This window comes from Melitaea cinxia, chromosome 13 (assembly GCF_905220565.1).
Source record: "Melitaea cinxia chromosome 13, ilMelCinx1.1, whole genome shotgun sequence".
NCBI classification, from domain to species: domain Eukaryota; kingdom Metazoa; phylum Arthropoda; class Insecta; order Lepidoptera; family Nymphalidae; genus Melitaea; species Melitaea cinxia.
Genome location: NC_059406.1, coordinates 10,607,101 through 10,634,155, shown reverse-complemented (window position 1 = coordinate 10,634,155; position 27,055 = coordinate 10,607,101). Strand labels below are relative to the sequence as shown.

Genomic DNA, 27,055 nt, shown 5'->3' with positions numbered 1-27,055 from the left:
TTTTACTATCAAATTTCATGGTTTTAGGTTTCCAACGAATATTTTAATAAGAGGTGAATGGGTAGCGGCTGTAAGACTGAGAAAATGACCACGATTATGCTGGCCATGCGCATAAAGTCAATTTAATACGATTAGTGATTGAAAAATATTTGAACATAAGACTACATCACATTAGTAAAATGCAAACAATGACGATGACTCTGAGTTCTAAGCGACAAAAATTTAAAAAACTTATACAACATAAAGGATTCTAGGTTTAAGAAAAATAGTTAAAAAACAACCGACTGCAAACTGAAAAGAGATAAACAGAGGGGATAGGAAGTGTCCATTCATACGATTATCTTACGAATATATTTTTTTATTATTCTACCGATTTTTTGTTTTATTTTTAGTAAATTTATTTAAAACTATAAACAGGTTTTTATTTTCACATACCCATTTTACCTATATTAAATTAATTGTTTAATAAAAATTTTAGGGACTTTTTTTAAAAGGTGTCAACACTTCACTCACTCACACATCTTTAAAAAAGTGGCTTCACTTTTCTGTTCTAGGTGCGTTATCTACCTTTTTTTACTTGATCTATGCATTTAACAGGATTTAAAATTTTATATAATCTGTTTTACAAATAATGATGTCTAGAATTCTAGAAAGAAAGTAGCCATATTTATTGTTTTCGTGAAATTTTATGATAATTTACCATTTTTAAAAACACGACTTCAAGAAATGTAAATAATATTATTTCTAATTTTTGGACAAAACAAGTACTATTATTATGTGTACTGTGTTGTAAAGTTACGAGTTCCAAGCTCAAGGAAATTTGAAATTATAATTTTAAAGTAATTACGGATATATTTCATATAATTGGATTCTATCATCATATTATGAAACAACTACTATGAAATAAGTAGTTCGTTTTAAATCTACTCTCCTCATAAAACAGCTAGAAAAAAACAAATGCTTTAAACCACACGACTGAAGTAAAACTGTTGTACTTGATCCTACAGTAATGTACGAAAAGTAACTGTCTCTTTCTATCTTCACTGACTTATATCTCCTTTTCAACTTCCGTTCGCTTCAACAGATCACACTTTTCATAATGCTCTCGTCACGCACTCACTAGTTTACTCCCTAAGTCAAGCGTGCGTAAAAAAGTTTTACTTCAAAACAAAGTCTTCCGATTTTTACGTTCCGTTAACAATTTTTACATTAAGGCCAGTTTACACTTTAATTAGTGTGAGTGCAGGTGTTTAGCAATTGCGAGTGCGAGTCCTTAGTACTCGTTGTGTCCAACACTGTTTAGCCCCTACGCTTAGTAAAATTCAATTGTTGGGCGTCGAATAGCAAGTACGGACGAACAAAAACAAGCGTGCTGGCTATTGCAAGAAAAACTTTAAAAAATATTAAACGTGTTAGTGTCTTAAATTGAAGAACTTTTTGAATCGTGGACATTTTTCATTTTTTTTAATAGTATTTCTTTCAAATAATGTTATAAAAATGCTAAAAAAAAACAACGAGTTTCGTCCACGACACAATACTAAACACTAATCCATAGACCAACTAATGTAATATAGGGTACTACACTACACTAAACACTAAACAAGCATGTCCAAACATGTTTATAAGCCAGACAAGCTGCGAGTCAAGGGGAAGGAAGGGCGCACGGGACAGGGCTACTCGCAAAAAAAATAGAACATGCTTCTATTCACTTGACTACGCTGATTACTAATCACTCGCACTAATCAGTTGTAGTCTACACGTGTTTTGTACTAATTATTAAGCACCTACGTCCTGCATTAAACACTTGCACTCGCACCAATAAAAATGTAAACTAGCCTTTAGGATAACTGTAGAACAACACTAATCGTAAGCTTATTGAGTATTACGAGTTGAGTAGTTACGAGATGAAAAGTTACGTTCATATTTTATCAGATATTACTGTTCCGTGTTGTTTTTGTGTATCAATGGGTTATTGATCTGAATTTTTCTAATGAAAATAATACTCTAAAATTAACGGTGCTAAAGTGATTTGGTTTATAAATACGCTTCAAAAGATCGAAAAAAATTGGAAACACTAAATACTGCAAGTGTTAAATCAGGTAAGATAAAAATTTAAAACTTCATGTTTTTCTTATATCACGATTATAGTTCTTTACTCTTTAAAATTTAGGATATTTACAATAATAGTACACTATTTATTTACTATTTTGTTTTTGCAAATACAATACATATATCGCATACATAATACATATATCTTATAGTCTTGTTTGATTTTTTTTATACCTCTTATTTGAAATTGCAACCTAACTGAAGATTTTAACTCTAGAAAACAAAATTAGTTTCAACCTTTTTAACTACTAACAAGATAATACACAAATTATTGATTTATTATTCAATAGAAATACAGTTTTGGACCACTTTGTAAAAACTTGAAATAAAACATAGTTATGATGAAAAAATATAAGAAGTGGATAAATTATACCCATAAAAAAATCGAAAATAAATCATGTTATAACAATGCAATGACTACAATAACTTTATTTGAAAACATAGTATTATTTTCTTATGACTGTGATATTTACTACTGTTCAAGAGTTTGTTAAATTAGTAGAAAACATACTACCTAGATCAAAATATTTTTTACTACCAGGGGTGGCAAAATTTCGCTACCATTGTTTGTTTTATTGTTTATAAAGTAAATGTAATGGGTGGTCTTCTTATATTTTTGTTTTGTAACAAACATTGTTACAAAACTTCAAGTGTCAAAAAAAGAACTTATTAATCATTATCATAACACTATAAATAATTAAGTTTTTATATTGTAAATTATTGTTTGTGATCATCTGAACAGCATAGAATATTTTCTAATATTATTGTTGTCTCATAACAACATTATTGATAAACAATACTAGTAGTAAAAATTTGTGGTAACAACAACAGTGTGTGGTTGCAAAAAAGAAGTAGGCAAAATTAATACTGAAATGTGAACTGCCATTATTGTTCTATTAAGTGACGGGCAAAAAAAAGTGATACTCTTAGCTTTAATTTGTTTTTGAAGGCTTGTTTTCATCAGATGATTATACAATATAAGGAAACTGGCACTGTTCAAAGTCATTCATGTTTTGAAATATCAAGAACCACTTATTCTTGTGAGGATTACATTATTGTTGTTTTTTTTTATGTAGGAGATATATCCATGGGCTTATAATACCCGTGCTTATGTTATTCCAATTTTTTTATTTTTTAAAACATGCATCCGTACTCCACTGCAATTTAAGATAACTTAAGAACTAGCCTTAGAATCTCTAAAAATCGACATGAGTCCTCTGACCAAGACTATTCTATAACTAAGAGTGCTAACTAGATTTTTTTTAATTATATATGTACACACCTATATATTATTTTTTTAAAGTATGTTCGGGGATTACTCGTCGTTTATGAACCAATTTTGATCATTCTTTTTTTTTGTTGGAAAGGAGATATCCTAAGTGTGGTAGGTACCATGATAAAGAAACCAGGATCTGATGATGGGATCCCAGAGAAATCGAAGAAACCCCTCGAAAATCCGCATAACTTTTTACTGGATGTACTGATTTTGATGATTTTTAATTTAATCGAAAACCGATGTATATTGTGTGGTCACATTTAAATTTCATCAAGATCTGATTACAACTTTTGGAGTAATCTTTGATAATGCGTATTTACTTGATTTTTTTTCATCTACTGACGTTGTATTACTAGTCAATGTAATTGAAGTCGGTTTTTTTTTTCGTTTGTCGGCAAACAATTATTATTATATTTACACTTACTTGCTAACTACAATATATGTACACTTATTTACTACTTACAATGTACACTTAACCTATGTTATTGTTAGTAGGCTCTCTCTTTTTTGTGTAAATTTTTTTATCCATTTTTCTGTTCTTTTTTTTAATGTATAATTAATTATTATTAAGCCTTATCATTACACTTACATTATTATATACCTATGCTACAATCTATTACATTTATCATTTATGTATTATACATTGTTTTTATAAGTAATGGAATGTATATTACATTGTTTTCAATTTGTTTAAACAAATTTATTTTAATTACTTGTAATTTTATATGTTTTAAAGACAATTCTGTATAGTCTTTAAAAATGATTGTACATAAAGAATGTTAAAAATACCTATGGATATTTGTCGAAACATTAACTATGGTTTGATAATAAAGATTCTTTCAATCAGAAAGAAAAAAAAAAATAGTCTTTTACCATTTCAGTGTAATCTTTTTTTTTTGTATAATAACTTACAATGTATCAACATCAGTATGCTACATTTACCAAAATGATTCATTATATACTACTATCTTACACAGATATGATAAAATTGGAATCACTGGCCTATACTTCCCGCCTGTGCTGTTGATGAATGAATTTTTTATTTTTGAACAGACACTTGTTCTCCTAATTGAGGTTAATAACTAGCTTACTGATATCACGGCATAAATGACTAAGAGACTGATATATGTATATAGACAATTCTGAACCTTATGATACAAATGGACAAGGTGTTTTTAAAAAAATTATGAATCGTGTACCATCTTCTAATATATAGTAATAAGCTATTTGTCGGCTAACAAAAGACGTGCTTAATCCCGTAGTTCCTTCAAAATCGTGTCGGGGTTGGTCATCGTATAGATTGTAGTGGCTAATACCACGTCGCCAGCAGTCTTGAGAAAATTTCCGCGGTCACTAAAAAGAAAAGTTTCTGATCTAATCTCGCCGTGTTCGACCACTGTCGCACAAGTTTACGAGTTTTCTGCTCAGTGGTATCCTTTATAACAGCACTGAAATTTCAGAACATTTCACTAACAAGCACAAATATTATTTATATATAGAGAAATCATGGCAAGAAATCTAATATGAGAGTAGGAGAGTACGAAAAAGGCAAAATTATTTTTTTATTTAAAAAATATGTTTTTAAAAACGAAATTGTATTAATTTTATTACGAATTTTGCTATACAACTTCTATGTCCGTCCATATTTAGTATACTTAACTTTGGGGCTTCGCCTCTCCCATGTTTTAAGAAACTCCTTTAATCGCCACACATTTCGGATTATCAACGACCTTAATAGGTACTAAATAAAAGTAAATTTATTGTGGATGCGGAGAAACGTTATCCTTCTAGGTGTTTACGGCTTACGCACTAAGGAATATTTCAAGCAATTGCTTGACATAGTATCACTGTCTCATTTTGGCCATTGCTCTCCTCACTGCTGAAATAAATTTTATCTTCTAGTAAATTTTATTTATTTCCGTATTCGTGCATTAAATTTCGTGAGATTTGTCCGAAGAAAATGTGAAGAAAAAACTACACTAATTAAACTATCCATATCAAAATTCGTCGTTCTTTTTGTACTTAATAGAAAAGTAGAATAAAGAGACAAATATGAACGAGGCTTTTTTTTTATAAAATGTACTTACGATATGCCTACGTTTTAAAATTAAATTTACGGTATCTACAATAAAAAAATACGTACGTACAGTGAGTTGAAGCGAGAGCACTCCCTACTCGGACGTGGGGGTTCTGTCTATTTATAGAAAGCTCTCCCGCTCTTCAATTAGCACGTTAAGTTGCGTCCTTCTTTATAATTTTATACACGTTGCCTGTAGTAATAAAAAAATCTAAAAACAGAAAAAATACTTAGTGATAGTTAAAGACTAAATATTATAACCATCTTTCACTGCAGTTATATGGACAGTCATGATTGTGGTATTATTTGTTGTTTATCAAAACAGAATCAACACAATTCTGGAGCGCGTGTGGGCCATCGTAAATAATAACTGATGTAATTAAAAGTTATTTCCTTAAAATTGTCGAGATGATTGGGTTCACACCAGCAGGCCTAGCATGCGTACAACGAGATATCTCTTGACGAGAGAGAGAGATAATGTCTACATCGAGTATTTTCTCGATTACCCTAACATGCGCACTACGAGAGACAAAATTCTCTTCCGAAGACTTCGCCTTGTCGAGTAGAGAAAATTGTGCTGCCCTTACAAAAAAATATACCATTTTTTTATAATGAAAAATATAAACACTAAATATTACTAACTAACAACACTAACTAACTATTAAACTAATTTAAAAAACAAGAAATATAAGAATCTTAAAATTTCGCCTATCACTTCCAAAATTCAAAACACTTTGTAATTCGTTCGATTATGAAATTTTAATAAAGAAGGAATTTCATTAATTTAACAATATTATTATCAACCATAATCACAACTGAATATCATTCTTATTTCTTATGTCGTAAAGTTGAATTTACAAGGTTATTGACCATCGTGCCGAACCGGGATGAGCCAACGTTTGGATTCACAGTATAATTTCAAACGAGTGACACATGTTTTATTTAACAATGTTCTCGGCCTTTTGGCTAAGATAAAAAGTGTATATCAAATTCAAAAAATCTAATATGGAAAATAAAACGGCGTAAGTAAATGAATTTAATTATATATGTAAAACAATATGCTCGTGTTGTGCTTAATATCTTGTCGCACATTAGATAATTGTAATTCTATCACGCATTGTTTTAGAATAAGAAGCAACAGGGCGCAAATACGTTTTTTGTGCCATTATATGGCACACTTCACTCGACTTTTCGCGCTTCCCGCTCTTCGTATACCGAAATTATACAATTATAATAGGGAAACGCCATGGTATACAAAAAATAGGCACCCGGTTTTATTTATTTTTTACTTATCGTCTTTCTCGTCGATAATATTGAAGACGAGAAGTTTCTCTTCCTAAAACGACAAAATTCGACAAAATTACGATGTCATGTTAGCTTCCGTAGAGATAAATATCACAGATCACTAAAATTTAATGATTATCTCTTCTATTGACGTAACGAGAAGAGTATCACGTGCACGCATGTTAGCTACTGTAGATATAGAGAGATAATACGAGAAAAGGGGTAGACAAAATTTTGTTGTGGCGCGCATGCTAGGCCTGCAGGATTGATTGATGCGACACATTTAAGATGAACAAAAAAAAAGTTAATTCTAAGATACAAAAATCCTTGTTCTAATAACTTAAAGAAATTAATAGACTTCCGCATGTGATCAACACCACCAGCTACGGTCACATAACTAGATAGGTGCATATTTGTGTTATTCTTATAATTAAACATGCATACAAACTGAGCATACAAATAAAAGTGTTGTTTTCACTTTTTCCTTGTGAGTTTTCCACAATAAATGACTAAAATAATTTAATATACCTAAGGCTTGGTCAATATTAAAGGCCTTTTGGCTTGTACCTTATAAATCTTTTACTAAGCAAACTTTAGTGCCCTCAACTTATCTAAAAAGATATTTAAAGGTCAACTAATGTATTGTCGGAATTCATGTGTTGTTTATTGTACTGTAACAAGTAACACAATTAAGGTCATTGCGCCTGTTCGCGTCCACCGCCCAATTCGCGTCCATTTTACGGATCTCACTTTGAAAAGTCTCGTAATTAAGAATACTAAGACACCAATAAGTCGAAAAGTAATTACCGGCAATACCTTAATGTATAAGAGGCATGCACGCATAGACAAAAGTTCCGGGCGTCCAAGCAATCCTGGGTAAAAAAATAATTAGTGAGGGCTGTTCAACAAGAGAGCGCGAAGGCACGGAATAATGAGAAGAAAATAGTGGGCAGCGGTTCGTTTGAAGGTAAGTCTTTTATTGTTTTATGTCTATTTTGGATACATAGCTGTTTCTAGGCCTTGGTTATGATAAAAGGAATTATAATAATTATGAATTTGCTTATTTTTGTTATAGTTAACAGTTAAAATAAGGTGGTCACGAACTACTACACCGAATTTATAAAACTTCCACTTTGCGTCCGCAATGGACGCAAAGTATACCTTAAGGGATTAATAATAAAACTAAATCGCGTCCATTTTTTAAATTAATTCTTTAAGTTTAATACATAAAACTAAAAGTTTAATATATTGTTTTCTAATGTTTACGCGAGTTTTACTCATTTAATGAAACAACTTTTTTCGGATTTTATCGCGGTTTATTGTTAACTTTTGATTCCTGACGTTTTGGATACTTTACAGCAACCATGGTCACGGGAGGACTGAGGTGTCAGACGTCCCAACGTTACAAAGTTATTCGAAACTACCCGACATACATCAATATCTTATATAGTCCTATCTACGCAGAATGTGCTAATTGAGTCTTTAATCTGTGGTGAATTATGCTTGGTTTTTGATTTAATTATATTAATAACGGGGTCCCAAGCAGGTGGTAATTGCCAGCCATCTTCTCTATTGAAATTTGGATGTTTTTTAATTTCAATAGCCTCACGGATCATCCTTGGTTGGAATCGGTGTTCTTTTGCGAGGATCTGTGGTTTATCGAATCTAATATAATGGCTAGCTGTGTCTAGACTGTGTTCACAGATTGCGGACTTAATATAGCGACGATGTTTTAAGTCTAATAAAAGTTTAATACCTATTCTACTTTGAATGCAATAAGTAATTTCTTTCTTATTTTTTTTCTGTTTAAGATGAGTTCTTTGCAGATAAGAAAGAAGAAGGTAAAAAGAACATACAAAGAGGAAGATTTAAGGGAAGTTTTGCATGACATTCAAGAGAAGAAGAAATCGGTAAGACAAGCACCTATGCAAAAAGTATGCTAGCCCGATATTGGACAAAATTAGTGGGTGCAGACCAAGAGGATACAAAACTTATCTACACAAATAAATAAAATTGGAGTGTCTGTTTGTAATATTAAAGTAACAGATTTTTACTAAATGCATATTGATTTATACACGGTACATATACCAAAATAACATTTTTAGAATTTTTGTCTGTCTGTCTGTCTGTCTGTTTGCTCCGGCTAATCACTGAAACGACTGGCCTGATTTTGACGGGACTTTCACTGGCAGATAGCTAATGTAATAAGGAGTAACTTAGGCTACTTTTATTTTAGAAATTTATTTATTTTGTAATTCTACGAACAGAACAAATTTTTTTTTTAATCCCACACGGATGAAGTCGCGAGCACAGCTAGTATCAAATAAAACCAAGTAACGAAGGAGAAAACATAACGCTATTATTAATATTTAATGCGAATTGAGATATGTGTCCACCTCGTATTTTGTTTCCATAATTATTATTAATCAAGGCTGATCTTTGTGGTGCTGTGTGCTCACGGCATCAAAGAATATAGCCACCCCCTCTCTTCCCATGGGTGTCGTAAGAGGCGACTAAGGGATAACACAGTTCCACTACTACCTCGGAACTTAAAAGGCCGACCGATGGCGGGATAACCATATAACTGCTGGCTTTGAAATACACAAGCCGAAGACACGACGTCGGTACGACAATGCCAGCCCTGCGGTCACCAACCCGTCTGCCCAGCGTGGTGACTATGGGCAAAACACAGGACTGAACTTGTCGAGGCCTATGTCCATTAGTGGATTGCGAATTTTAAAGGTGGAATTACTATTTACTTACATAGGTACCTAATTTGTTTTTTAATTTTAAGTTCTATCAATGTTTAAAAGAATAAATAGGTGTTTTATTTTCTTTATAGTGATTTATTAATGTTAATATGTTGATTTTGAAATAACTATAATTCTTCAATAAATAAATTATTAAAATCCAATCTCTCTTTACATTATCATAAAAATATCACATCTTTATTCCTTTTCTAAGCGAGTGGACGCGAAGTGGTCCAGCGGGTGGACGCAAATTGGATTTTATGGACGCAAACTGGGTAAATCGCCTAATTCTAAAGTTTGTCTTTAAATAAAATAATAACAAGATGTTTCGAACAAAACTGAAAATTAATCTTTAAATAGACTATATAATGAACACAGTAAATAAATTTTTCATAGAAATTAGTGCGGGGACATTTTTATTTTCTTCTTCAAACTTGCCAACTGCACTAAGTGGACGCGAACAGGCGTAATGACCCTATATATTAAGAACTTTGTTTTGTAAATCAAAATAAAACAATAAATGTAGATGAGGATGATTAAAATTGTTATTGTGTTAAAAAAAGGTAAGGTTTGACATCTATGAATGAAAAACTAAGTTTTTAATCACTTTTTGACAAAATGGTTATGACATTATGGGTTCCTTTAATCACTCCTTGAAATCGAGTGTCGAGACTGCAATCGATTCGATTGGCTCCGTATAGACTCTGTCTGTAATATAAACCCATAAAAAATAATCCAGCGTCACTTGATCGAGCTAGCCACTTAACAGCTGAATTTTGTGAAATTATTCGATCGGGAAATATGGTTTGCGATAAATTCATCATTTCGGTGCCTTATGTGATTTGTGGCAACGTCTTGTAGAAACCATATGTAAGTGTTAACCATATCATCAATAATAGGACAAAATTGATTGGTTAACATCTCTCGACAGCATAATCCATTAACCGTAACCGCATTTTAAGTAGAATTTTCGATAAAAAAATGCCCAATCACACCCTTACCACATAGCGCACCATACAGTGACACGTTCGATATCTTGTCTAAAATATACGTATAATAATAAATATTCTTAATTGTGTGTACACCAAAGACACATACAATATATTTAGACTCTCAACATAATCTTAGCTTTGTAAAATAGTCTTAGCTTTGTACACTTAGCGGCCTTATCGCTAAACAACGATCTCTACCAGGCAACCACGTTGCGGAGGACATTATGACCAGTAAATACAGACAGTCATAGGTGTACTTATAACAAATAGAATGATATTATTGTATATTTAGGTAATATATATGAGTAACTAGCAAATATCTATATTAATACACAGATACACTTAACCTTTTGACCGCCGTAGTCACCTATACTTGACAAGGGCTCGCGAGTCCTGTGCGCCAGCGACGTCTATAGGTGACAAAAAACCCGGACCACAAAAATATTAAATAAAATTATGAAAAAAATATTTCTAGTATTTTAATTCAACATGTATGAAAATAGAATATCCCCGCAACATTTGAGTATAAAAAACAAGTCTTTTAGAGCTACACGTACTGAGAAACATTCAGATAAAAACATGCATTTTTATTCCACGTAAATGATATTTCCAGAACGCCGAAGTCGTCTATAGTTGACCGCTAGGGATGTGACGCAAGAGGTATAAATAAATAATAAATAAATAAATATTTACAACATACACACCCGGTCATCTGTTCCGAAAGTAAGCAACTTAATGCTTGTGTTATAACTTGGTAACAGCTGACTGGTATAGCTATTTTTTTTTTTTTGATAAGCATACATATAAATATAAATAAATATATATTATACCCAGACTCGGGGTGGGAATCAAACCCATAACCTCCGGAGCAGAAAGCACCGCTGACCTGTAGTCACTACAAACTGCGCCAACGGGCTAGTCAAAATGGTATAGATGATTTATATATTCTTTATTGCACTTTAAAAAAATCATAATTACAAGTCATTTTTGCAATTAGCTATTCAAAATTCAACTCAAACGTGTTATATTTTCTATAAATAATTTAATATTTGAATAAAACAAAAGGTAAAAAACATAAAACTATCATCAGCTAACACATAAATAGCAAATGAATAAAAAATCAAATCAACTAAAATCAATCAAATCGCCATAATAAATCTGATATCTCAAATCTGGCGCATCTCTAGCGCGTAGTCATTAATCCGTTCTTTACACGCCGTTGTCAAGTATAGACGACACGCTAATGACGTCATAAGCGAATAGCGAGAAAACTAGTGAATTGCAAGACGAGCGATACCTTAGAACATCGTCGTATTTTGGAAGGCGTCGATGATTTTAATAATATACAATAAAAAAAATATATTTTTTTCATTTTTTTTATCTAGGGTAAGAGCGAAATTACGATTTTCTTTCTCATTCTCAAAATCATCTGGCAGCATCAATATCATCTCTAACCCCCACTCTCATAAAAGCTTTTTTTCTAAGACCCATGTCGTGTCGTGTGTCGTGAAATATTTGATTTGAAATATTGCTACTTACTCAGTACTGTTTTAGTACTATTTGCTACCTAAGCAAAAAAATATTTAACGCATGTAAATATTTCTTTTAAACTAAGGCTGGCATCGACCGCACCGATTATAATAATTTGCTTCATCGGATCATATTTTTTCGTCGATCTACGTTGTATTCGAGCAAACACAATTATTCTTGTTCAAAAGTTGAGATTTCTTTTCAAAGTACTTTCTTTTTAGTAAAAAAGTTTAAAGAATAGGTAAATGATATTTTTTTTCATTAATTTTAATCATTTGAGACAATTGTGTGGAAAGTTCAAAAAATAACCTAAGTTTTTATAAAACTCGTTTAAAACGTTGGCCTTATGGGGCACTATGGAACAGGGCACAGTGGAATACTGTTCTAATGAACCTTCAACCTTAAATAATAAACATTGTGTTTGCAGGCAAACGAAAAAACTAACTTCAATTATATCGACAAGTAATACAACGTAGGTAGACGAAAAAATAGTCAAGTAAATACGCATTATCAAAGATCAATCAAAAAGTTGTAATCGGGTTTGGATGAAATTTTAATGTGACAAACATCGGCTTTCGATTAAATTAAAAATCATCAAAATCGGTGCACCCAGTAAAAGTTATGCAGATTTTCGAGATCTCATTATAAAAACCTGGTTTCCTTAGCATGGTACTATACCGGGGTTATCTCCTTTCCAACAAAAAAAGAATTCTCAAAATCGTTTCATAAACGACAAAGTTATCCCCGAACATAAATAAAAAAAATATATAAAATATATATCGAATCGGTCGAATTGAGTAACCTCCTCCTTTTTTGAAGTCGATTAAAAAATTACAAATTTGAATTCGGTTAATTTTTTTCTAAATTACTTTTCATGTATATATCGATTCGATTCGAAATCGATATATAGCCTGCGGCTTCCTTGCGTGCGACACAGGACGTCTCTAAAGAGAGTTTCATAACCGTAGGTCAGCTGCGCCGTAGTCGTCCAGTCGTGACAATGACGTCATGGCGATAGAAAAGAGTGTTGTGCTTTACTACGATTATTTTTGTAATGTTTGTTTTTTATTTATGTTGTTGTAAGTATATATAACGAGTGCAAGATAACACAAGAAAAATATTAAAAAATAAACCTTCCTAGATTATATAAGTAGTCATTTATTGCATAAAAACCAACAAAAACAAGTCACTGTGTGGTACTCGATAACGACTCTTGGCAGCACTATTTTTTTCGTAGGTATTTTTGTTTATTTTATGCCTTGGCGTACAGGGCACGGGAATGGTTTTGAGGCGTGGCGGTCAAACGGTTAACGAAGGTAATGTAGGCCGTTATAAGTGTGACAAAACGATGGGTTGTTAAATTTATGATTAAATAAACTAGGATTTGAGTAGATTATGCTGATTAAGGATAGCTAAAAGAGGAAAGAATTGTGCATTCACTAGCCTTTCAAATGTTTGTATTGATTGAGCGCGTCTGATATGAAGCGGCAAGAGCTTCCAAAACCGAACAGCTTCTACGTAGAAGGACTTAAAATAGAAGGAAGTTTTGTGAGATGAAATTTTTAGGAAAAGGTTTTCATCAGATGGAGAGTGTAATTGTGAGTATCGCCAAGGAACTCAAATCGCTCTTTTAAATAAGGAGGACTGGCTGGATTGAAAAGAATAATATATAGTAGACTGAGAGTGTGAATACTATTAGCAGAGCGAAGGTGAATAGGAGGCCACTTGAGTATTTCGCAAAATTTGGAGACATGGTAATATTTACGAAGCCCAAATATGAACCGTATATCTAAATTTTGGATGCGCTCAAGTTTATTAAGCAAAATTAAAAAATATGAACATACGTGTATTTATTTATACGTATATTAATATATTTTAAATATATACGTATATACGTTACAATTTTTTTTAAATATATTTTAATGGTTTTAATTTTACATCTGAGGAACACAAGTTTTGATTTCGAAATGATTCATTCTTAAATCTTAATGAAAGTATAGTATTTTGAGGTTACAGAGAAAAGAATGTTAGTATAATGATTGTGTTTGCAGGCAAACGAAAAAAAACATACTTCAATTATATCGACAAGTACTACAACGTAGGTAGATAAAAAAAATAGTCAAGTAAATACGCATTATTAAACATTACTCCAAAAGTTGTGATCAGATCTCGATTAAATTTAAATGTGACCACATGATAAACATCGGCTTTCGATTAAATTAAAAATCATTAAAATCGGTACACCCAGTAAAAAATTATGCAGATTTTCAAGAGTTTCCCTCGATTTCTCTGGGATCCCGTCATCAGATCCTGGTTTCCTTATCATGGTGCCACATCGGGGATATCTTGTTTCCAACAAAAAAAGAATTATCAAAACCGGTTCATAAACGACGAAGTTATCCCCGAACATACATAATATATATATATATATATATATATATATATATATATATATACGGTCGAATTGAGTAACCTCCTCCTTTTTTTGTAGTCGGTTAAAAATGTAGGTCTTTGCTTAAGGCGCTACCCTGACCAAATAACCTTGAGCATTCGTTCCCTCTTTGCCGCACCCCACCTCTACAATACTTCGTAAAACACTACTAGCGCCATTTGGTAAACAACTTACAAATATGCGTAAAAAATATAGATCTTGGAATCCGTAGACATGGCATTCATTAAATTTTTTTTTTAATATATATATATATATATATAATATGTGTTATTTAATATTAGTATAATATATAATATATTGCTGTATACAATAAAAAGTAAATTAATTTTTTTTTTTTGGTGCGTAAATAATTTTAGTAATGAATTCAGTCACTACACTTACGTTCATAATGAATACTTTCAACTTTTTAACCGACTTCCAAAAAAGGAGGAGGTTCTTAATTCGACTGTATTTTTTTTTTATGTACGTTACATCAGAACTTTTGACCGGGTAGACCGATTCCGACAAATTTTATTTTAATCGAAAGGTGGTGTGTGCCAATTGGTCCCATTTAAATTTATTTGAGATCTAACAACTACTTTTCGAGTTATATCTAATATTGCGTTTTGACTTGACGCTTTTTTCGTCGACCTACGTTGTATTATACCGCATAACTTTCTACTGGATGTACCGCTTTTGATAATTCTTTTTTTGTTGGAAAGGGGATATCCCTAGTTTGGTACCGTGATAAGGAAACCAGGATCTGATGATGGGATCACAGAGAAATCGAGGGAAACTCTCGAAAATCCGTAATAACTTTTTACTGGGTGTACCGATTTTGATAATTTTTAATTTAATCGAAAGCTGATGTTTATCATGTGGTCACATATAAATTTTATCGAGATCTGATAACTAATTTTTGAGTGATCTTTCATAACGCGTAGTTGCTTGACTATTTTTTCGTCGATCTACTTTGTATTACTTGTCGATGTAATTGAAGTGGGTTTTTTTTTCGTTTGTGAGCAAACACAATTATATTCTAATACTAGCGACTCGTACCGGCGTCGCACGGGTGCAATGCTGATACTAAATATAAAATATATATATAGATGAAAAGATACTAATATATAAAAAATATATTGTATTTCATTATTATGTATATATTATATATTAGTACATTATTATATTACCGTTGCGTAGGTTTAAAGATCTTAGCATACAGACAGCGGAAAGCGACTTTGTTTTATACTATGTAGTGAAGTATAAGTATTCATGATACTCGTTTGGTGTTGACTTTTTGGATTGAAGGCGAGATCTATAATAATAATAATAATAATAATAATATACTTTATTGCACATGTAAATAAAGAACAAAATTTACATAACAAGCAATTATGGTAACAAATTGTTCAACTAGGCGATCTTATTGCTAATAATTGTATTTGCTCGCAAACGAAAATTCAATTACATCAACAAGTAATACAACGTAGATCGACGAAAAAATAGTCAAGTAACTACGCGTTATCAAAGATTACTCAAAAAGTAGTTATCAGATCTCGATAAAATTTAAATATGATGATATCAAATGTCATGATAAACATCAGGTTCGATTAAATAAAAAATTATCAAAATCGGTACACTCAGTAAAAAGTTATGCGGATTTTCGAGAGTTCCCCTTAATTTATCTGGGATCCCATCATCAAATCCTGGTTTCCTTATCATGGTACAAAACTAGGGATATCACCTTTCCAAAAAAAAAAAAGAATTATCAAAATCGGTACATCCAGTAAAAAGTTATAATACAACGTAGGTCAACGAAAAAAGCGTCAAGTAAAAACGCATTATTATCATCATTACAGCCTATACAGTCCACTGCTGGACATAGGCCTCCACAAGTTTATGCCAAAAATAACGTGAGCTCATGTGTTTTGCCCATAGTCACCACGCTGGGCAGGCGGGTTGGTGACCGCAGTACTGGCTTTGTCGCACCGAAGACGCTGCTGCCCGTCTTCAGCCTGTGTATTTCAAAGCCAGCAGTTGGATGGTTATCCCGCCATCGGTTGGCTTCTTAAGTTCCAAGGTGGTTGTGGAACCTTGTTATCCCTTAGTGCCGTAGTCACACAGCACACGCATTATTAGATATTACTCGAAAAGTAATTGTTAGATCTCAAATAAATTTAAATGAGACCAAATGACACACACCTCTTTTCGATTAAAATTTTTTTATCGAAATCGGTCCACCCAGTCAAAAGTTCTGATATCCACATACATAAAAAAATACAGTCGAATTGAGAACCTCCTCCTTTTTTGGAAGTCGGTTAAAACAAAATACAGTCGAATTGAGAACCTCATCCTTTTTTGGAAGTCAGTTAAAACAAAATACAGTCGAATTGAGAACCTCCTCCTTTTTTAGAAGTCGGTTAAAAAGCAATCTATCTTTATTATTCAGACAGTGTAAGTAGAGAAATAAAATAAAAACAAAGTAAATTTTATTATCATAGATAATCATCAAGATATCATAGATAAAAACTAATTAAAATAAACTTCAACAATAAATGCTAACAAGATGCTAATAAATTTATTATTGTTAATTGATATTGTGAATTGAGCGTGCGCTACCCGACACGGTGACAAACAACACAAGCTTCTCCCTCCAAACCTTGCGGCAGACTGAATTCCGATACCCTGTGCTTGAGTTACAGCAGTGAATACGCCCAGATTTTAGAAAAAAATCTATAAAAATTCAAATTTGGGTCTTTTGAAAAAAAAAATTCTTACGTATTGTTCAGTATTCAATTGTCTATCAATTGGTGTCGGTTGCAAAATAAAATAATGTTTACTTTACGAGGAGATGCATATTATCAATCACTATTTCTCATTTTTGTGGTATCGTTGTAAGGAGATTATTTAACATCTATTCCTTCAAAAAAAAAAAAAAAAATCTACCATTGTATAATCAAAATTATGCAGAATTTAACTGTGTTTTTATTAGTTTGATTCTTTTTTCCATTAACAAGTAGATAGCTCCAAAAAAGTGCACAAAAAACGGCTAGCGCGGCGTTTTGGTCGGGGAGGCGCCTTAACCTATTTGGCTGTGAAACACATTTCTGACAGAACAAGTCGGCAGACTGTCGGGCGCATTCGTATTATATGTCTCGCCTTCACGATTTCTTGTATCCTTTTTTTTTCTTTTAATTTTTATATTAACAATGTGTTTAAAATATATCAAGACTATAATTAGAACAGGTATAGGAACTGCTACGAATACTTCACATAACAAAATCATGTAACTGAATATCTCATCTTCCATTTACTGTTAGTTTCCAAAACATGGCCATTATAAAATTCTCGATTTTTTAATTTTTTTTTTATACAGTTTAGTCTGAATTTTTAAATTCCTGTTAATAACAATAGTTACGACAAAAAGAAAAGAGTAACTAGTAATACTCACTAGTAAGTTGTAATTTTATACATAAACGCCTGACGCCATTACCATGTTTGTCGTTGGTATTTTTTTTTTTTTGTCAATTTAAAACAATAAATTACTTTGGTGACTATGAAAGTAAAAAAAAAACTTAAGTGTGTTATTAACATTTGAATATATTTTATACAAGTTTTAGAATGTATTAACTTTTCTTTGACGCTAACAAAACCTCCGTTCAATGCGGCGTGGCGTTCCTATACAAAAGCGTTTTCGTTTTCGATTACCTAATTTGTTAAATCGATTTACTAATTACCTTTTAAATAATAAAAAGTCTATAAATAGATTTTTACGTAAAAAAAGAAATTTTAAGAGTTACAAAACAAAACCTAAAATAATAATAAATGAAAAATTTATAATTACTGGTATGTGTATATAGCTGTATTTTTTAAATCTATGTATATTTGATAGCCATTTTTATTCTACTTTAGAAATATTTTAATAATAAAATGAACATTATATACAACTAAAGGTACGTGTTTAACTGGTTATGTTACGACTACCATAAATCGTGTAAATAATATTTTCAAGTTAAATAATCTATAGAAATAAATAAAATTAAAGTGTATGTTTGTAATATTAAAATAACCGCTTTTTACTAAATACATATGGATGTATACACGGTACATATAACAAAATAACATTTTTTACAAAATTTGTCTGTCTGTTTTTTCCGACTAATCTCTGAAACGCCTGGACCGATTTTGACGGGACTTTAACTGACCGATAGCTGATGTAGTAAGGAGTAACTTAGGCTTCTTTTATTTCAGAAATTTATTTCTTTTACAACTCCGCGAACTGAACAATAATTTTTTTTTTGTTAAATTCCACGGGGACAAAGTCGCGGACACGTCTAGTATTAATAATAAAGATAATACAGCTATTTCTGGAACCTAATGATCGGTTATACTTCATGCAAAACATACTATAATACATATTATAAATGAAGGTAAAACCAATATATCGAAATCAAGAGCCTTATTTGATATTAATGCCACAAAATGAGATTGGGGTGAGGCTTAAGAAGGCGGAGGGGCGTTGGCTGGCGAGTTGGCGAAGTTCACAAAGTAGAAACTAGCTGTGATATCGACAAAATCGTTGATAAAAACTTCGATGCTTTAATCGTCTATTTTGTATTGTATAAGCAGTATCCGCTGTTTTAATACTAAACTCTACTAGGTTAGCAAAAATTATTTTAAAAAATTCGTAGACGACATATTTTTCTATTATAATGTATTAAAAATTACCTTGAAATTTTATTTTACGGGAAATTTCGTTAGAGTATGGTAAACAATTTCAAATGTAAGAACGTCTTCTCTATGTATTAATACGTGAAGCAAAAACTTTGTACCCCTTTTTACGAAAATTGGACAGAGTATGAAATTTCGCACACTTATAGTTTATATAGAGAAAAAATTCAGAATGCTAATTTTTTTTTAATTATGCATAAAAATACATTAAATCAATAAAAATAACATTACACCCACTACCATTCACTCACACTCACACACGCATTATCATAGAAGTATAGTCTTTGACACAGAACCTTAATAATGTCCAAACTTATAATTTAAATTAATTATGGTCGAATTTCGAACACTGGGCGACTACTAGTTCACTAAATTATTATTTAACATTAGAGTTATAATTATATATTGATTGTATCCACTTGTAAATTTTAGCTTATTGTGAACAAATTGTATATTATACCAACCGCGTCTTTCGACTTCAGAGCAGCGTTATGATAAAAAAAATCTCGTCATCATCATATGAGTTTAAGTAACAGGTACGATACCCAGGTCGACACACTGCTGACTTCCACAACGTTGCTAGTGAGAGTCTTGTGGACTAGAAAACCGACGCCGCCTTGGGTAAGCCCACCAGCTTCACGGAAGTAAAACAAGTGCCTGGAGTCCAGGATCACCGTGTCCTCGCCCTCTCTTCACGGGAGGAGGGTTGAGTCCATTGAGAGAGAAAATTCGAAAAAGATGTTTCTTTGTAGTGAGTGAAATTAGCGTAGACTTAGCTTTATTTCAATTTCGATGAGGTAATGTTCCAGCCGTAGAGTGTGTCCATTGAACGTTGCCGTTACAACAGTCTCGTACCACGGTGATTCCTAGCACTCTCCGCCTCACCGTTATCGCGACCGCTACTATAGCTGGGAATAGTGGGTCTGCCGGGAGCTGAGGGCCAAAATTTCTGCGAACTCATAGAGTTTTACCCATACTCACCACGGTGGGCAGGCGGGTTGGTGACCGCAGGACTGGCTTTATCGCACCGAAGATGCTGCTGCACGTCTTTGATCTGTGTGTTTAAAAGGCAGGGTTGGATAGTGGTATAGTGGAACTTTTTAATCCCTTAGTAACTTCTTACGAAAACCAACGGTAAGAGAGGATGTGGCTATATTCTATACTTCCGTGCCAACCGGCCATACACGTAAAACAGTAACATTCAAAATTATATAGTAAAGTCACGCTATAGTAAAGTAGCTACAACTTGTGTGCGTTTAAACAAAACCAAAACAAACAAAACAAAAAATAACTTACATTTGTTTATACGTATTTAAAAACTAATTGACCACATAAAATTGAATATATTCTGTTGAAATGAAAATTTAATTTTAAAAAGTTGACCACGCACCGTCAGCCATTTCTATGATTACAGAATGTGTCAGAAACCTCTGCTAAATCGTGTTACGTTTCTGTTATATTTCTAAAGTGATGCGATGCATATTACAAAATGTATGCAAAGTTCTCTCCGTCTTATACTACATTTTCTATGTGAAAGTACTGCAATATTCTTTGAGTCTCTCTGTCACTGGTTGAAGTAACCGATTGACAGGACACTGCGCAAGTCGTTGAACAAACTGCAGTTTCGCTCACAAGATCTTTATGTTACATAAAGTAACTGTATGTTATACCTGACTTGCTGTTGCTGAATAAAATTTTGGGCTATTACTTTGTTTTTACGAGTTTATGGCGTTACGAGGTTACGCGTTGGCGCAACGGACACAGTTCTGGTTTGTGGCTGTTGCGCTGGCGGTTGCGGTTTCGATCCCCGTACATGAAAAATACTTGTATTGGCTATACAAATGTTTGCTGTGGTCTGGGTGATTGTGCAATCCTTGTAGTTCTCCCCAACGTGCCTCGTAGAGTACATTAAGCCGTTCCCGGTTATTATCATGTACATCTAAAAGCGATCGTTATTCATAGTAGGGAATATATCCGCCAACATGCATTGGATTAGCGTGATGGATTAAGTCCTGATCCTGACATGGGGAAAGAGGCCTCTACCCAGAAGTGGGATATTACAGGCCACAGGGAAGTGTATCCTGTAATAAAAATAGCTACAGGTACACTTTAGTGTCGATGTATTATGTACAGTTTTGTCTTGACGTAAATATATATAAGTTACTCAAGTTTTAATCCGTACACCAAGTTTCAACACTGGAGGTTTCTTTAAATCCTCTTTGGTATTTTTGTAGATATCAAAAGGAAATTTAATGAGCTGATTTGTCGTAAACCCCTTTTAATTTTAATACTTTACGTTTACAATATAGGTATTAAAATAATTAAAAAAAAATCTTTACTTAAAACGATTTGGGCTAGAACTGATTTTATAATTATTGCGATTCAATTTCCTAGATAGATAAGACATCCACACAAAACAAATCATAATATGTGTGTAACCTTCATACCTCCTTCGTATTTCCGAAAAAGATTATGCGCCTTAAGTACATTGTGTAAAATGCACTTTAATGAGTATTATATAACATTGCAATTAAGTAAATTACTAGGGTATGTCTTCACGCAATTTCATTAGTAATTATATGTACTATTTGCACATCAAAATATTTACGGAGAATTTTATACGAATATTATATTTTAAAAATTCGAATTAATAATAACCGTACGAGACCCGCGTTGGCGCAAAGGTTACAGCCATGGATTGTACCTGTTGCGCTGGCGGTTGCGGGTTCGATCCCCGCACCTGACAAACATTTGTATTGGCCATACAGGTGTTTGCCGTGGTCTGAGTGTTTGTGCAGTCCTTGTGGGTTTCCCCACCGTGCCTCGGAGAGCACGTTAAGCCGTCGGTCCCGGTTGTTATCATGTATACCTGATAGCGATCGTTACTCATAGTAGGGAATATATCCGCCAACCCGCATTGGAGCAGCGTGGTGGATTAAGCTCTAATCCTTCTCCTACATGGGGAAAGAGGCCTATGCCCAGTAGTGGGATATTACAGGCTGAAGCGTACGAGACCCACACCCATTCTTCTTAAGGTGCCGTCTCCTTGCGAAGGTTAGCAATCATTAGGGCGATTTCAACTTTTGAGACCGCTGCTCTAAACAGTGATCTTGTACTCTTCCCGAACCACTGGCGCAAGATCTTTAGCCACGATATCCTTCTACGGCCAGGCCTCCTTCTGCCTGCTTCTTTCCCCTGAATGATAAGTTGAAGGAGTTCATATTTTTTGGTATTGCGCATCACGTGTCTAAAATATTCCAATTTCCTCCTCTTTATGGTTGTAAGTTTCTCTGTGGCCTTCCCTATTCTTTGTACAACGGTGGTGTTTCGTTCGCGGTCTCCAAGAAATTCTTAACATATGTCTGTACACCCACATCTCGAACGCCTCCAGTTTTTTAGACATGGCTTCTGTCAGCGCCCAAGCTTCCAAACCATATAGAAGTACAGAAAAGACATAGTACCGCGCCATGCGTGTTCGAAGAACTCTTTTCATTCTCGAAAAGGCGTTGCGGGCCTACTCTATTCTGCATCGTATTTCGAGGCTGTGATCTCCTGTTTCGTCAACCATTGTGCTCAGATATCTGAATTTGGTGACCCGTTCAAGACCCGGACCATTTAGGGATAAAGACGTGATAAGCTCAGGTGTTCGTTCGGCTTATTACCATGTACTTCGTCTTTTTGGTATTGATGTTTATACCGTATTCAACACTAACGCACCCACCCATTGCGTAATCTTAATTCGCTTGACATAAACATCAAAGGAATTCTTTTTTTGATCCACTTACTTTTCTTTCATTTTCTGACCAAAAGTTTTTATGAAGAGGACCAACTCCTCGGCAGACTTAGGGCTGATGTAGCAAAAACGAGAATGCGCGCGCACCACGCTTCGATCCGTGTTATTCATTTGAATGAACGACAGCCAAAATGCGAATCACATAGTAAAAAGCTCGCCATAAAGCCGTAATAAAGATTGAATGAGATCTGAATGGCGCTATTTTTATATTAGGCTATTATTTTATACTCATGTTTATTTTACATTTTAATTTTTATTTTCTTGTAACTAATGGGACAAAATGTAATAGGCTTTAGTCACCTTCACTTAAAGTGAACTAGCTAGGTTTACTATCGATGTAGATAAACGAGGACATGATCATCTTATTCATTTTTATAACTGAAAAACCTACTTTTTCATAAAAGGCACTTAACACTTATATGTATCATACCTACTACCTAACTAAGTACTATCTGCCGTAACTGGTATACATGATCTGTCATCATTAATCGAAACCAAAGGCTTGTCATTATCATTGTGTTAATTTTACACACAATCAAGTGAATAATATTTCTCGATGCTTTAAATACAAGCAGTGCGATACTAATCACCCTTCGGACGTAACATGTTCTGATGTGCCAGATAGTAAAAATTATATATCCGTCAATATGGATAAGCATAAGGTCAAGGATCTCGGGTGATTACTAAATTTACTTCATAAATAAACATTGTTTTAATTTTATATTAAAATATTGATTAAATATTTAATTTATTCTAGACTAGCCCGTTGGCGCAGTTTGTAGTGACCCTGCTTTCTGCTCCGAGGGTTGTGGGTTCGATTCCCACCCCGAGTCTGGGTGTAATATAAATATTTATTTATATATTTATATATGTATTATTTATAAGTAAGTTTATCGAAAAAAAAAAAAAATATGTTGATATATACCAGTCGTCTGTAACCTATAACACAAGCATTAAGTTGCTTACTTTAGGAACAGACGACCGTGTGTGTATTGTGTAAAATATTTATTTATTATTATTATTTATTAATATGTACGATTTTTTTTTTTTTATTCATCAAAAATTCGACAATTATCGTTAGTAAAAATTAAAGTGTTATGTAACAAAGATTAAATAATTCCGATAAGTTATACCAAATCATACACGGAAGTTGCACCTATACATTTTCATTACACTATTTTTAATCTTATAACTTTATACGCAATCAGAAAAAAATTTATTCAACAATCCATCAAGACAATTTTAAATCCACTATAAGATTATGCCTTACTTCATCACCTACAATCACGTCATCATTTATTTCCGACGCTTTCTCGTTTATGCCTAAGTTGGTAACCTTGATTATTTCTACGTGTAGGTAGATAATGCCCCTAATGTAAAAGCAATCTAGGGTTTTACTTTTCGCTTAGTACGAAATTATTTCACTAGCTAATTTAAGAATTTTACTAGTAATGATAGTAGGTACATAAACATAACTTATAGGATTATATTTTATTGCTACATCCTCTTCGCCAGGATTATGTACGTACCTATGTAGATTTAAGGAAAATATGGCTATTTGTTCATTTTTCAATATTCAAAGAATGTTATTGCAAAAATAACAATTTATTTACTTCATATTTTTGTTAAACTAAGTTTTACTTTGTTTCACTTTTTGATAAAATATATAATAATAATTGTGTTTGCGAGCAAACGATAAAAAAAAAACCGACTTCAATTACATCGACAAGCAATACAACGTAGGTAGACGAAGTCAAGTAAATATGCATTAACAGAGATTACTCCAAAAGTTCTAATCAGATCTCGATGAAATTTAAATGTGACCACACGATATACATCGGTATTTCGATTAAATTAAAAATCATCAAAATCGGTACACCCAGTAAAAAGTTATGCGGATTTTCGAGGGTTTCCCTCGATTTCTCTGGGATCCCATCATCAGATCCTGGTTTCCTTATCATGGTACCACACTTAGGATATCTCCTTTCCAACGAAACAAAATTTATCAAAATCAGTTCAAAAACGACGGAGTTATCCCCGAACATACATAAAAAAATATATATATGTATACGGTCGAATTGAGTAGCCTCCTCCTTTTTTTTGAAGTCGGTTAAAAAAGGCATTACAAATGCAGTTAGAATACTTTGATATTGAAGATATATTCATTTGAAATCGTCTATAGTTACGCAAGACTGCTTATTTCACACCTTCGAGGGTTCATGTCAAATCGAAAATTGAGTACCTATATAAAATTCATGTACTTTTTATTGGGTATAATATTATGTAATATTATATATAGTATTTTTCATTCTTTACATGGTTAAATAAATTCAAAATGCTATGTCTACGTAATATTTTAATACAATAATTAATATTATATTATAAAACACTGACCAGCAAATGTTAAAGCTTACTACATTTAAAAAAGTTAAAATTTTACAGCCTAAAGTATATAAACGTACTTTGTTTCATCCAAATGGGCACAGAACTTTCCTAGATCTGCTCGTTCTTACAAACAGTCAATACAGTTACTTCGTTTGAATCACTGAATCAGTTTTTAACCCGAACTTAGCAATAGGTTTTACAGAGTTTTAACTGTGTAAGACACAAATTCGCGTAAGTCAAGGAAAAGCATTGCATAAGTGTAAATTATCCTTCTATTCTAAATCCTTCACTGCTAAAGCTGTCTGCCTTTGGAATTCTCTTCCGCTCCCAATAAGACGTGCTCCTACCTCATCCTGTTTCAAGCAACATCTAAAATAGCATTATATGTCGCTTAACATATAATAATTGTCATATATATATATATATATATATTTTATATTTTATATCGGTATATACTTTACATTTATACACGTATATTATACTATTGTGTCTATTTAGGTATGGATATTTTTATGTATTTATGTGTATGCGTATGTATTATTGAATCCATTAAACACTATTATCATACATCCTTAGAATCTTCATATTGTACTCTTCCTATCCGTTGCTAGTATATCGTGTCCTGTGCCCAAAGGTTATCTGGAAGAAATCGCTCTTCAGTGATAAGATCGCATCGTACATCTGTTTTTAGTTAGTACTCTGTTTGTTTGTATTTTGGTGTACAATAAAGAATATTATCATTATTATTATGTGACTGGATGTCACTCCACTCGCTTAGTATATAATAGATACATATAATAAATGCTTATATAAATAATATAGTAAATTTACTTATACTTACACTAGCTGACCCCGCAAATGTTGTTTTGCCATAACACAAAATTTCAAATATTTTCCTCAATTTGATCGCAGCACCAACTGTCGAGACAAACTGAAATTAAAATAGAATAATATTTAATATTTGATGCTGCAATGGTAGCGCAGTCTACCGGATCCAATGTAAAATATTCCAAAATTAACAACTACTTATAAATGAAAAATTAGTTAAATAAACATTTTCCAGTGGACCAAATTATGAATCTAAACCATCCTCAAATCCCCTTGAACTTACACAAAAAATTTCATCAAAATCGGTCCAGCCGCCTAGAAGGAGTTCAGTGACATACACACGCACACAAGAAATATATATATATAAAGATATATAAACGGGTGGAGGAATACGCCCCGACAGGGAGATCAAACGGCCGGGGTTAGGGCTGTAGGCTTATATTATTATTAGCTTAAATTCAAAAACGCTGTAAGTGGGGGGGGGGGAATGGTAAAGTAGGGCGAATTTTTACTACAATATAAAAAATGTTCTTTTGGCCAAGCAACATGAATAGAATAATAAAAATTATCCTTTGGGAAAATTATTCTGTCTTCTTATACATTATAATAACGTAATCGCAACCTTAATGTTCACTTCAGCCTAATACAGTCCAATGCTGGACATAGGCCTCCACAAGTTCGCGCCAAAAATGGAGTGAACTCATGTGTTTTGCCCATAGTCACCACGCTGGGCAGGCGGGGTGGTGACTGCAGGGCTGGCTTTGTCGCAACGAAGACGCTGCTACCCGTCTTCGGTTTGTGTATGGTTATCTCGCCATCGGTCGGCTTTTTAACAGCCATTTCAGAATTTTTCGTTCTGCAAGTTTAGG

General features: G+C 32.9%; 1 protein-coding gene across 1 annotated transcript in view; it reads left to right on the top strand.

Moving 5' to 3' along the window:
- The first annotated feature begins 1,875 nt into the window (after positions 1–1,875).
- Positions 1,876–27,055, top strand: part of LOC123658829 (endophilin-A) — a 59,719-nt gene continuing 34,539 nt past the window's right edge. The window contains exon 1 of the mRNA XM_045594127.1: positions 1,876–2,099. The gene's annotated coding sequence lies outside the window, so the exon portion shown is untranslated. The remainder of the gene's footprint in view (positions 2,100–27,055) is intronic.